Here is a 14,649-nt window from a genome sequence, read left to right on the forward strand (position 1 = left end):
CCAGCCTTTTTATTTTAGAAGCCGTGCAACAGAAATAAGAATGATGAGCAATAAGAGCAGACGAAGCCCCTGCTAAGTGGTCCAAGTAATTGGGTAGACTGCTGTTTATTTCCATGGGGTTTGCATTCCACACTCCAAGTGAGTAAAAGAAATCATGACTGCAGCACTTCTGCAAACAGAAGAGGCAGCCGAAATGTTGCTCTTGGTCTAGATTTCATTGCCCTAGAGAAAAAGATATATACACACACACACACACACACACACACACACACAAACACACACTTTATATTTCAAATAAAAAGCCTTCTGTCCCTTCTTCAATTATTATTAATCATGTCTTACTTCAATATTAATGTTCTACCTCTGTATCGTACATCTTGAAACGATGTGCTATAACTTGAAGTAATATGTTGGAACGTGCTGCTTTAGGAGTCATTACCAATTTTCAATACCTATTAAAGAACAGAAGTGCTTGAAAAGGCTGTAAATTACAGTATAATTTTAGGCTGCTGCACTAGATCAAAAGTTGGATCAATCCTTGAATTTTCAGGCATCCAGTTTGTGAGCAACCATGTCATTATTATTATTATTATTATTATTATTATTATTATTATTATTATTATTATTTTACATTTATATCCCATCTTTCCTCCCTGGAGCTCAAGGCAGTATACATGATCCTCCCCACCCCCACTGATCCTCACAACAATAACCCTGTGAGGTAGGTTAGGCTAATGAAGACTCACCCAACAGCACCCAGTGAGCTTCATGCCTGAATAGGAGATTTGAATTTAAGTCTTCCCAGTTCCAGGCCAACACTCTAACCCCTACACCATGCTGGTTCTCAGTTTTAGATTTAAAAGCCTGCCTCTACAATGGATATGTTAGTTTATCCTAGTTATATCAAAGTGTGTGGAGGGATTTCCCCTGTAGGTGCAAGCACATTCCTGCATATGCTTGTACCTTGATTTTGCATTTGGTTTGTCTATACCATGAGGTGCTTGTATATGATTTATATGATCTTGTATATGATTTTTGTATGTGATTTTTTAATTTTGTATATGATTTTTGTATATGATTGTTTATGATTTGACTATAGCATGAGGCACCTGTCTGCTCTTTTTGTCCATTCAGTGCGGATTTTCCTTGTTTATCACTTCTTCTAATACCAACTTCATTTGGCATGTACTGACAGTAGTCAAAATGGGACACTGAAAAACAGGAAGCTTGGTACAGGTGGGGGACATTAAAGTTTGCTGAAATAAAATAATAATGATGAATAATATGGTGGCAAAACAACTACAACTACCCACAGTCCAATGTGGCCTGTTCACTAGCCACAGAATGTTCAGTGTCAGTTTCAAACCAAAACAGAAAACCCTGGGGTGGGGGTGGGGAGTGGAATACCAAGTTTGCAGGGAGCGGCTGGTTGGAATCTCAGACAGGACCATTCCTGTTCAGAGATAAAGATGCACAGCAACATTTTGTTACAGGTCCCAGTTATCAACTACTAGCAAAATGTCCACGATTTTAACAGAAAGACTTGCACATTGCAAGGACTCCGGGAAGGGTGCATCTGTTGTGCATGTATGTGTAACTTGAATGTACTGTAAAGACACACTGCACGCACAGTTACACCCAGAATCAGAATGGGCAGCATGGTCACCGCATTTTCACCGCAGAATAGCTGCATTTATTTTATTTATTTATTTATTTATTATTGTATTTATATCCCGCCTTTTTTTTCCTTGAAGGAACCCAAGGTGGCATATGGCATATGTTATCCTCCTCCTCCTCTCTATTTTATCCTCACCACAACAACCCTGTGAGGTAGATTGGGCTGAGAGTCTGTAACTGGCCCAAAGTTACCCAGAGGGTTTCCATGGCCGAGTGGGGACTAGAACCCGGATCTCCCAATTTCCAGTCTAACACTCTAACCACTACACCTCACTGGCTCTCCATGTAGTACCAAACAGACAACATGGTAAGCACCCCAGGAGTCCTTATCCCCTCTGCAGAGAGTAGGTACCCGGGGTGGGTACTTTACTAATTGTGTGTGTTGGGGGAAACCCAGCACTAGACACTCAACATGGGATGCTCCCAAATGTGACCCATGATGGGTTATGTGTGAACCCAGCCTAGGAATCAAGTCTTCTCCTTCCGTGACACAGCTCTGACCTGGGGGGATTCTACACGTCCCGCCTTCTTCCGCCGAGCTCTCCGACCCGGCCAGCGAGGAGGTAGGTGGGTGGCGGCGGCGGCAAGGACGCCTCTTCCTCGTCTCTTCTCCAGGCAAGCTACACGATCGCTTTGGGGGTGCACTGGGGGCGCATGGAAGCGCCCTCAGTACGACATGTGGAATCCCCCCTGTGTTATATTTCTTGATGGGTAATCTTATGAACCCAATCATATCCTCAGTGAACACATAAGCAGAATCACAGCCACTGGCCATGTCCCCTGACACTGACATGCTGCTAGCCACGCCTCTAGCAGTGTGGCATGTAAACACCCAAAGTTCTAAACTGTGTACAGGAGCCTTATGTGCATACAAATCTGTACATGTTTAGGCTGCTTTCAGTCAAATTGAACATATGGCCTGTCAGTGTGTGGTAATGCAAAGCTCATGCTTTCTTGTTTTTAAGAACTTTGGCCAATGTGTAGAATAAAGTGTATATATTAACTTGAAATTAATTTCATAAATGTATACCCCACTTTTCAGGGCAGGAACTCTCATGAAGTGACTGACAATTTTAAAACACAGCCATACAATTCAAAGCTATCAAAATTGTGTCTGTGTGTCTGCATGTGTGTGTATTATAGATATACATACACTCTCACACACACACACTTAAAATGTAAGTTCTGATTAAGCTAACAAGCTGTTTATATCTCTTGAAGTCTCTGTCATACTGTCTTCTTGGCCTTTTATAAGAGTAAAATCTGGCAGACTGGAGATTGGTTGTCCAAGGAGCCTAGACTGAGTCAAATAATAACAGTAATTGCATATTTTCAGCAAGGACATGTATGAGTAACCAAGACCTTGTATGATTCAGGCCTCAAGCACCTGTTTTGAAGTAGCTGCTGAGAGTCCCACTTCTTCCTGCTTTTATGACATGAGCATTTAAGCTGTTTAGGAGGAGGAGGAGGAGGACCTATACTGCAAGACTTGCTCAGCTTCTTGCTAGATCTTCAGACTTGTCCTGTTCAGCTCTGTAACCCTTCAATAGCTGTGCCTGCACACCTGAATCTTACTATGACTGTATGTGTAGGGTATATTTAGCCATCTAACTAATTGATTGCATTGTAAGATGAGAGCCTGGTTACAAACGGATACCTAGTAAAAATTTGACTGACTTTGAGCGTTATCAATACTGATGTGGACCTAATTCTAAATGTAATGAATCGGATCCAGACTACTGTTCCATCAGTGCTAGCATCTCCTGAGTGGAGTTTCATTCACAACACTCCCACTTGCAGAAAGTACGGGTGGCAATGTTTGCCTGTGTCCCCCTCTCCCCTAAGTCCCTGGCACCACCTTTCCCATGGTTCTATAGGGTCTCCTTGATGTCCAGAGCGTATAAATGGCTGCAAATGATGGGGGAACTGAAAAAAATCACCTCCTCCTTTATCCTGACAGTGGGGAACGTCTGCTGGATTATACGCTTTCCACAAACAGAAGGAGCCCTTCCATTCAAGAAGCATATTCTGATCCAACCTGATGTCTGTATTACTCCTTTTATTTTTTGCTCTCAAATGCAATTATAGCGTAGGTTTGTAATACTATGCTACCTCAACTTACAGTTCATTTTTACTGGCATTCTGGGTCCAGCTCCAGCTGAGAGCCCCCTCTCTCCTGCTACCAACTGTCACTGCAGAGGCCACCAGTGAGGGAGGAAGCAGCAGCCAGGCATCTCTCCACCGTGCCTGGGTCCAGCTCCAGCTGAGAGCCCCCTCTCTCCTGCTACCAACTGTCACTGCAGAGGCCACCAGTGAGGGAGGAAGCAGCAGCCAGGCATCTCTCCACCGTGCCTGGGTCCAGCTCCAGCTGAGAGCCCCCTCCCTCCTGCTACCAACTGTCTCTGCAGAGGCCACCAGTGAGGGAGGAAGCAGCAGCCAGGCATCTCTCCACCGTGCCTGGGTCCAGCTCCAGCTGAGAGCCCCCTCCCTCCTGCTACCAACTGTCTCTGCAGAGGCCACCAGTGAGGGAGGAAGCAGCAGCCAGGCATCTCTCCACCGTGCCTGGGTCCAGCTCCAGCTGAGAGCCCCCTCCCTCCTGCTACCAACTGTCTCTGCAGAGGCCACCAGTGAGGGAGGAAGCAGCAGCCAGGCATCTCTCCACCGTGCCTGGGTCCAGCTCCAGCTGAGAGCCCCCTCCCTCCTGCTACCAACTGTCTCTGCAGAGGCCACCAGTGAGGGAGGAAGCAGCAGCCAGGCATCTCTCCACCGTGCCTGGGTCCAGCTCCAGCTGAGAGCCCCCTCCCTCCTGCTACCAACTGTCTCTGCAGAGGCCACCAGTGAGGGAGGAAGCAGCAGCCAGGCATCTCTCCACCGTGCCTGGGTCCAGCTCCAGCTGAGAGCCCCCTCCCTCCTGCTACCAACTGTCTCTGCAGAGGCCACCAGTGAGGGAGGAAGCAGCAGCCAGGCACTTCTCCACCGTGCCTGGGTCCAGCTCCAGCTGAGAGCCCCCTCCCTCCTGCTACCAACTGTCTCTGCAGAGGCCACCAGTGAGGGAGGAAGCAGCAGCCAGGCATCTCTCCACCGTGCCTGGGTCCAGCTCCAGCTGAGAGCCCCCTCCCTCCTGCTACCAACTGTCTCTGCAGAGGCCACCAGTGAGGGAGGAAGCAGCAGCCAGGCATCTCTCCACCGTGCCTGGGTCCAGCTCCAGCTGAGAGCCCCCTCCCTCCTGCTGTCAACTGCAACTGCTGAACTTTCCAACTAAGATTGTAGTGCCTGAGTTTGCTTTCCTTTCCCCCCTCCTCCTCCTCCCTCCCAATCCCCTTTCCTTTTGTGCCATGTCTTTTCGATTGTAAGCCTGTGGGCAGGGACTGTCAAGAAATACTTTTGTAAGCCGCCATGAGAGCCTTTTTTGGCTGAATGGCGGCATAAAAATACTTAAATAAATAAATAAATAAATAAACTTTTCAGGGAAGACAAGAGAACTAGTCTACCTCAGTGCAAGGTTCCTGAATACATATGCTGTCACAACAGAAGAACCCAAAATTTCATGGAAATCATTGTGGGGAGGGCAGCTGGCAGGGATGTGTTCATGTTCAGTGAGGAGAAATGTACTGGGCAGTGATCCATCATCAAAGTAGCAAGGAACCAACAGCCCACCACCTGCCCTCCTAAGGAAGCCATGATATCAGCAAGGGTAGAAGGGTCTGGGAGGCCTGTTTATGTACATAGCAATGACAACATCACCACAGCTGTAGGTACTTCATTGTGCAAAGTTGATTGGCAAGTCCTGCTGAAACATCCTTCGTATCCTCATACAAATGGTCAGTGTTCCAACACTGGTAGGTTTACACTATAACTATTCATGGACTACCTGGCTGCTCTAGACTGCTTTCCCCCCTCTTTTCCATATCATCATCTGGCTTGAAACCATGATGTTAGACCAGGAGAACGATTTGGTAACAGATCATTAATTGACCGTGACTTTCAGAAATGGAAAGACTGCAACATACATTAAATCAGCCAAGCCCATAGTTGGGGGTGGCAACAACGAGGCACAGACAGCCTCCATGCTGGGGAAACAAGATGTTTTCCAAATGTTCACTCACTTTTTTAGGCTGGAAAGTTTAGCTTAGGGAGGGGGATGGCACAGCTATGATCCAGCAAAAGTTAAGCACATTTAACCGAGTGGAGCATATACATAAAAGTGCTTAACTTTGACTGGATTGTGTCCTTCTTGGTTTGAGAAATATCACTTTATAAAAGCTCCAAGTGATACTGTGGGTTCCTTAATGGATGTGTGCAGATGATTACAGAAGATGCAGTTTTTCCACATCACAACATATTCTGAAGCCTGTGGGTAAAGAAAATACTATTATATTGCAAGATGACTCCCAGTCACAGGAATGTGCTTCACAACTTTTCATCAGAACTGCAACCTGCACTGCCATAAAAAATACCACAGTGTCAAGTGGAGAACGGTAGATGATTCTGTCATGCACAAAGAAAACATTATTATTATTATATTATTATTATTTGTCATTTGGCAAACTAACATGTGAAACTGAGGATAGATCAGCATATAAATATCTGTGTACCAGCTTACAGTGAGTCATATACAGAAATGTTATATTGCTCAAGAAAAGTTACATTGCCCCTACACCTCCTCCTCAAGTTCATCTTCCACCCAATGTCTGGAGAACTACTTTGGTAGATGGATGGGGGTCTCCTGAGCCAAGCATCACAGAGGAGCTGCCTGTGCCTAAGGCCAGATCTACACCAAGCAGGATTTGACACTTTGAAAACGGTTTGAAAACTGTATATGGAGTGCGTCCTGGGGCCCAACATTCATCACGACTGTTATAAACTGGTTTAAAGCATTAGTGTAGACCCTGCCTAAGCCATTGAAGTGGATCAGGGGAATCCTGGGCCCTTGGAGAAGACAGACATCAACCCTCACAACAAAGTTAGCCCCCACTTGGACTCAGATGCCAAGCAGCCACCTATCCCCAGTCAGTGCAGTCAGCTAAAGGTCAACACTTCATTAGCTGCCAGATGCAGAAGTGCCCACCTTAGGACTCCTTGGGAGTAAAGGTGCACTCACGAGCAAATCCCTGCTCATGAGTAGACCTTTGCTCAGGTGGCACCAATAGCCTGCAACTATCCTCCAAGGTGGGACTCTGAAGGCTTTGTCTTAAAAGCCTTCAGTTCCAGAAACCAGGTGCTGGAACAATGTTTGAGTTGCCTGACGTGTATTCCTCTGCTATCCCAGCTCTTCACTGGATTGCCTTGTGTTTGACTTCAGATTGCATCCTAGCCTTGCTTTTTGACCTGACCCTGTCTGGATCTCTGGAACTCTGTCCCAGCACCACCTGTCTTTGATTTTCCCACCCCCTTCATGTATGTGCTACTAATATGGACCTACTTCTCATCAAGGAACAAGCTCTTTTAGTTCCCACAGAGATAGTACACCTATGGTAGAGGAGAATGTTGTTCAATTTGTGCTTTGATATGAACTTATCAAATGTGCCCTCCTTGAATTAAGATATGGACCAGAAAAGTTATCCTTCAGAATTTGACATTCTCAATCTCTGAACAAAAATTGTGTGTATTATGGGAAAATGTACACAACAATATGTATATTAGTGGAGAAAAATGTAACAAAAAGTGTTATAAAAGGCAAGGGTGAGCAACATTTTTTCAGCCCAAGGGCAAAATTTCAATTTGGAACAGTTCTTGGGGACTCCATTGCAGTGAGCAGGGCCAAAATGTAATGTTTACTGATTTTGAGTAGATAGCACAACTCAAGGACTCATCACAATAAAAGGGAAAACTGCTTGCCAAAAATGTGCATTTTAGGCACAAATACATACAAAATTTCATATATTAGGAGAAATAGATACAAATTTTCATGCTTACTTTTTAAATCATCATCATCATCATCTCAAATTGATTCAGCCATGCAATGGATTGGAAAAATGAGACAGTAAGAGAACTGAAACGGACACTTTTGTCCATCCATAGGCTGGGCTGTACCACTTCAGCCTGCAGATGAAGGCCAGGATGTTGAAATAGCTTTCTCCTAGCAAAAGGATTCTGACCATTGCAGACTAGGCCACAGCTAGACCTAAGGTTTATCCTGGGATCATCCAGGGTTCGCCCCTGCCTGAGCACTGGATCCCCTGTGTGTCACCTAGATGAACAGGTTTGACCACTGGATGATGCAGGGATAAACCTTAGGTCTAGCTATGGCCTAGGTGTCTTAAGAAAGTTATAGCCTAGCCTTAACTCTGACATGCTGGTTTCCTATGTGTAGGGCAAGTCAGGGCAATAACATTTCAGCGCAGGAGCCTTCACCTGTAGTCCAAAGTAGTACAGTAATAGTACAGACACAGTTTTACTATCTCAGTAAAATCTAGCAAGGTCCAGTTGAGGCTGGTGGCTCTGCTGTCAGTGGGGCGGTGAATCAGCTCTGGGTTTCAGTCAGAACCTGTGCAAACTCTAAAGGAGCTTCACACCTTGGATGAGTTTGAAATGGTTCTGATTCAAACCCAGAGCTGATTCACTGCCCCACTGATTTTGAAGCCACCAGCATCTACTGGCTACGCCAAAGATTTTGGGCAGCTGATAGCAAGCCTTGCCTGTTAATCTTAGCTTCTGCAAAGGAGATGGTTCTGCAAATGGCAAGTGAAATCTAGATATTAAGAGGGCATCTGCATAGTAAGAAGAAACAGAATGGAAAGTCTTCAATTTTGTACTACAAAGAAAACAAATAAAAAGATTGGAGCAACAGTCCTGAAATCCAGTGTATCTGGATGTTGTAGGGCAATCTTGATGCCCTTAGAAAGTGGGAAGTGAAGGAAATCAAGCAAGACAACAGTATGAATGAACACAATGCATGGGGGTGTTTTTTTCGAGCTTGCCTAGTTGCACTTTCAAAAAATGAATTGGAAAGAGATATCACTCAGTATTTTGTCATTTTTAATCATAAAGATCTACCCAAGAGATAGAGTGAGTGGGAGAAGAAGAGAGTTTTTTGCAGTTCCTCAACTTCAAAATCCATAACTCTATATTCTTTTTAATGAATGCATGCTGAAGGATACTGAAGATGTATTTATTTCATTGTGGTTTGCACAAGAGCAATTGGATTTGTCCACAATGTCCTGGAAGCTGGAGAAAAAAAGAGATTGAGTGAACATTAATTGAAACCATTGAAGAACAGGGTCATCTTTAAAATATTAATCTCCTACTTTTGTTCCATTAGAAGACACAGATCTATTCCTTCTACACACTACATGCACTGTCCCAATTACTAAAGACCTGCCTTCCTTTACCAATTGTGAATCCTGATGGTTTGTATCCCTCTGACAACTTTGTAGCTTGACTTAGATCAGCCTGTCCTTATCCGACCCTTCCACAATAAATGTGTGCCAGTTTCTTAGAATCGTCCAGTCTTCTTCAGTTCATTCCCTCCTGATTTTATCCTTCCACTCACCTGTTTTCCTGTTGCTGCATTTCAATTTTTGGAGATGCTTTCTGTTGATCATTGTGATCTTTATCACAGCCCTCTGTTACCATCTGATTTCTTCTTCCTCAACTATTTTAATCATAATAATACTTCCTGGACATGGGATCCTTATGCTGCCAACAACCATTCCTTTTATTGTGCACTTTGAGATCTGGACTATACTATTTCTGTGCAAAATGGAGCAAAGGCAGATGACTCTCCAATTGCTAAGTAATTACACCTACACTACTTTCCCATTGGTACCCATTCTAGTTAGATGTACATTTGCAGAGTACATTTGCTGTTTCTAGATCCTTGGCAGAATTTTGGCACTGTCTATTATTTATGCAGATGGGCTAGCTTCAATGTCATGAGCTGATGAATAATAATAATAATAATAATAATAATAATAATAATAATAGATATGAACCAAGGCTAAAATGAAGGGAAGTACTTGCAAATGCTTTGTGTAGGGAGGGAAAAGGAATCAGTACTGTGTGTTCTGCCAACCTAGTCTAGTTGAAGGCACACAGCTTTCCATAAGCAGGACATCACTCAAATGCATTAATGTTTGGAATTCTAAGGCAGTTATCACATTTTCAATTACATAGCACATTTGGCAATTAACATTTTGTTAATCATCCAGTTCCCAATTTCATGTTACTTTTAAAAAGAAGTACCTTACCCTCCACCTATGTGAAATTACGGTTTATCATCAGTGAATGTATAATCAGACTTGAAGTTTTGCACTCGACTTTGCTCTGGGTAGCATCTGGTATTTAATTCATACATTGAAATTCAAGGAGTTCCTTTCTCCCATTGCCTCTCTCTCTCTCTCTCTCTCTCTCTCTCTCTCTCTCTCTCTCTCGTGTGTGTGTGTGTGTGTGTGTGTGTGTGTGTGTGTGTGTGTTTAGAGATTAAGAGAGCATCTCAGATCACAGGATTTTTTGGAGACCTTTTCCAGCAGTGAACACTTTGCCCAGGAGCCCTACTAGCCTGTCTCTTAAGGGGACCATGCTCCTGGGGCTCAGGGGGTTGGTCAGCCTCTGGCATCTGTCAACTCTGATGTCCCCTTCTCTCCAACAAAGACTGAGTTCCCAGGGGTGGGGAGGATGATCTCTGAGCCAGGGCATCCTGTCTGATGAGTTCCTGGGAAGACTGACTCCTGGATAATTTCCTCCCCAACTTCCTGTCTTGTCTGGTGTACTTCTCCTTCTTCTTCAGCCTCCGAGTCTGATCCAAGCTGTGAAACCCAGGGCCCTACATCAGGGAACATGGGCCTGATCCTGATAGCTTCTTTGGGAGGGATCTTGCCATGAAGGTTTGACTTAGGAATATTTTAAATAAATAAACTAAAGGCATCACACTCTTGCTTTGGGCATCAACCAAATATAATATTTGAAGGATAACATGTAACAAGAATAACAACACAAATCTTAGAGAGTGAGAGTGTTCATATATGGAGAGGCAATGGCATATCCTCAGATACACTGTGCAGTCTGGTGTTAGGATCTTCAAAGGTCATAACCAGTTATGCTCTTGTAAGTATTCCAACACCTAGCTTGACATCCACTTGTGCTAAATGGTATTGGGCTTGCCGTCACTGAAGTGTCCATTACAGTATGAGAACGGAGAACTCAGATGGAATGAATTCATCTGAGAACTTTTCATTCTGATTCAGAGAGCAGTTGATATGTAGCTGTCTTTCCTGCAGGCAAACTTCAACATTCATTCTTTTCCAGCCGAACTGTCATCTGGCGGATTTTGTGTGTGTTTTTAAACTAATATATAGAACCACATTGCACAGTACAATTACTCATGTCAAATTTAGAAGAGTATTTAATCATGAACTAGGTCATTTAATTAACTAAGGCATACTTCTACAATATATCTAGAATTTTCCTGGATTGCAATGCTATTCTTAACAAAGATAAAACAAAAATTGTGTCTCCCGCCCATGAGCCGAAGCCAGTGGCTGTTTGGCAGGTCTAAATGAATTAACCAGCTGATTGCACAGTGTAGCAACCAAGGAGAGAGGAGGGAACCTTGCCATTATAATGGGATATTGAGTGGGGGCAGCAGAGGCAGTAGGAAGGTGAATGCTACACAGTGGAGCCTGCCTGCCTGCCTGCCTGCCTGGAAAGTGCTAGCAGCATTTATATAGGCATGTTCATAGGCTAGATGGGTGTGTGTGAGGGGGATGATCTCATGATTTTATGATCATGAGATTATCCCCCTTGTCTACACACAGCATGCGATGTACCAGGAGGAAGAGAATGGCGCGCCCACCATTTTGGATTTTTTTTAAAGGAAAATGAGTGCACGAGTGCTCAAATGAAATTGTAAGGGTTTTTTTTAATTAAAAAACCTTGCACTCCCGCCACCCCCAATGGGTACAGAGCTCCTGAGGAGCTCCATGCCCAGTCCCTCCTCGTATTTACTCACAAGGAGCCGGGACTAAACCGCAATGGTGGGCCACATGTCCTGCGGTCTCGGGATCCTCCTGACACCACAGGAAAAATCAGAATGAAAGGGTAGGGTGATATCCCAGGCCAAGGGAGGTATCTCCCCTTTCTATTATTATTATTATTATTACTATTTATTTATATAGCACCATCAATGTACATGGTGCTGTACAGATAACACAGTACATAGCAAGACCCTGCCACATAGGCTTACAATCTAATAAGTTGTAGTTAACAATAAAGAGGGAAGGAGAATGCAAACAGGCACAGGGAAGTGTAAACAGGCACCGGGTAGGGTAAAGCTAATAGTATAGAGTCAGAACAAACTCAATATTTGAAGGCTATAGGGAAAAGAAAAGTTTTTAGCTGAGTTTTAAAAGCAGTGATTGAGTTTGTAGTTCTCAAGTGTTCTGGAAGAGCGTTCCAGGCGTAAGGGGCAGCAGAAGAAAAAGGACGAAGCCGAGTAAGGGAAGTGGAGGTCCTTGGGCAGGCGAGAAGCATGGCATCAGAGGAGCGGAGAGCCCGAGCGGGGCGATAGTGTGAGATGAGAGAGGAGAGATAGGGAGGAGCTAGACCGTGAAGAGCCTTGAAGGTCAGCAGGAGAAGTTTATATTGGATTCTGGAGTGAATTGGAAGCCAATGAAGAGATTTCAGAAGTGGAGTGACATGGTCAGAGCGGCGGGCCAGGAAGATGATCTTAGCGGCAGAGTGGTGGACAGAGACCAGCGGACTGATGTGAGACGAAGGAAGGCCAGAGAGAAGAAGGTTGCAGTAGTCCAGCCGAGAGATAACCAGTGCGTGAACGAGAGTCTTGGCAGAAGAGACAGACAAAAATGGTCGAATCCTGGCAATATTATATAGGAAGAAACGACAGGATTTAGCTACAGCCTCGATGTGAGGAGTAAAGGAGAGCGAGGAGTCAAATATAAAGCCAAGACTACGAGCTTCCTTGACCGGAGTAAGCGTGACATCGTTGACAGTAAGAGAGAATGAGAGGTGAGGAGAAGGTTTAGGAGGAAAAACAAGCAATTCAGTCTTTGCCATGTTAAGTTTCAAACAACGATGAAGCAGCCAGGCTGAGATATCTGAAAGACATGCTGAGATACGATCGTGAACATCTGGAGAAAGTTCCGGAGATGAAAGATATAATTGTGTATCATCGGCATACAGGTGATATTGGAGGCTGTGAGATTGAATAAGCTTGCCCAAGGGCAGCATGTATAGAGAGAACAACAACGGGCCAAGCACCGAGCCTTGCGGAACCCCAACTGAAAGGGGAAAAGAGGAGGACGAGCTGCCGTTAGCCGACACGCTGAAAGAGCGACCCTCTAGATAGGAGGCGAACCAGTTATAGACAGAGCCACAGAGTCCAAGGTCATGGAGGGAATCTAAGAGAAGATCGTGATCAACCGTGTCAAAGGCTGCGGTTAGATCAAGGAGAATAAGAATGGAATAATGGCCTTTAGACTTGGCAGTAAGGAGATCATTGGTGATCTTGGTAAGGGCTGTTTCAGTGGAATGCAAAGGACGGAAGCCAGATTGAAAGGGATCCAGAGCAGAGTTATTAGAGAGAAAGTCGAGACAACGAGAGTAGACCAGACGTTCCAGGATCTTTGAGACAAAGGGCAGGAGGGAGACAGGTCGGTAGTTAGACAGTGATAGTCGATCAAGAGTGGGTTTTTTGAGAGTGGGAGAGACTGTAGCATGTTTAAAAGCAGAAGGAAATGAACCAGAGGACAGAGAAGAATTAATGATGTGAAGCAAGGACGGGAGAATAGCGGGGATAAGATTAATAAAGACGCGAGGTGCTCCCGGGATGCCCTGCGCATCATGTGGACACACAAGGATGATCCTGGGATGATCACCGGGAAATCGTCCCATCTAGACATGCTCTATATTATTGGTTTGTGTCCCTACACAGCACACTGAATGAATAGCAACTAAGTCCTGGTTTAGACATTCTTCACTTGATGACTGCAGATTCCTCTGACAAATTGTATGTGTGAATGGGCCAGCACAGATACAACAGTACAGGCAGAGCATGAATGTCTGTTCACACGTAATGCTTTTCAAATGACTCTGTTAAGTTCTGAAGCATCCAAACATCAAGAGTTCAATGCACACATGAATGTCCACTGCTTTAGTGTCCAGTGAAAATATGTTTGTGCACACCTGTCATCTTAGAGATAACACCACAAAGACAAAACGTTCATATCTATACACACAATGCTTTTCAGCGAAGTCAGTTAACATTTTCATTTGCAAGCCATTAAATATTTCAGTTATCAAATGTGGTGAAATCTAGTCATGATGATGCATGTTTGAATTAGCAAGCTCTTTGAAAACAATGGAATGGGGGAGCTTTGACTAGCGCCAAATGACAGACTGGGCTTCTCTAAATGAGCAATTAATTACACACTCATCATTGTCCACTCACAGAAATTTCCAGGTCCATTACATGACATCATCAACTACCAGGACATATCCCACGGTATCCCCTGGAAATCCCACTATGAAAAGAAACACTTTTAATATGGTAATATCTGGGAAAAAGTGGGATCTTCTGCCACTAGACAGCACTGTCTCAATAAAAGTGAAAGGAGGGGAAGAATTCCATTCAAAGCATGAGGTCGCTTCTGCCTGCCTGTGTAAAGCAGCCCATAACAAATGCACAAAAAGAACCAGGAAGCACAAAGCCCCAGGTAAGCAACACGATTTCCCCTTAATGTTGAAACACTCATTATGTTAATTCTGTAGCATACAGCTGCCTCTCGTAGGATTTGTTTCACTCCAGAGTAAGTATATACCCCCATATAAGAACATGAGAAAGGTCCTTCTTGGTGGCTGCTCCAGTGCTTTGGAACTCTCTTCCCGGGGAAGCTAGACTGGCTCCCTCCTTGATGGGCTTATGGAAGGAGGCAAAAACTTGTTTGTTCCAGTAGGCCTTTGGAGTATAAACTGATCCTTCATCTATGTTAAGGACTTGTAAAATTGTTTATGTTT

This window comes from Elgaria multicarinata, chromosome 4, assembly GCF_023053635.1.
Source record: "Elgaria multicarinata webbii isolate HBS135686 ecotype San Diego chromosome 4, rElgMul1.1.pri, whole genome shotgun sequence".
NCBI classification, from domain to species: domain Eukaryota; kingdom Metazoa; phylum Chordata; class Lepidosauria; order Squamata; family Anguidae; genus Elgaria; species Elgaria multicarinata.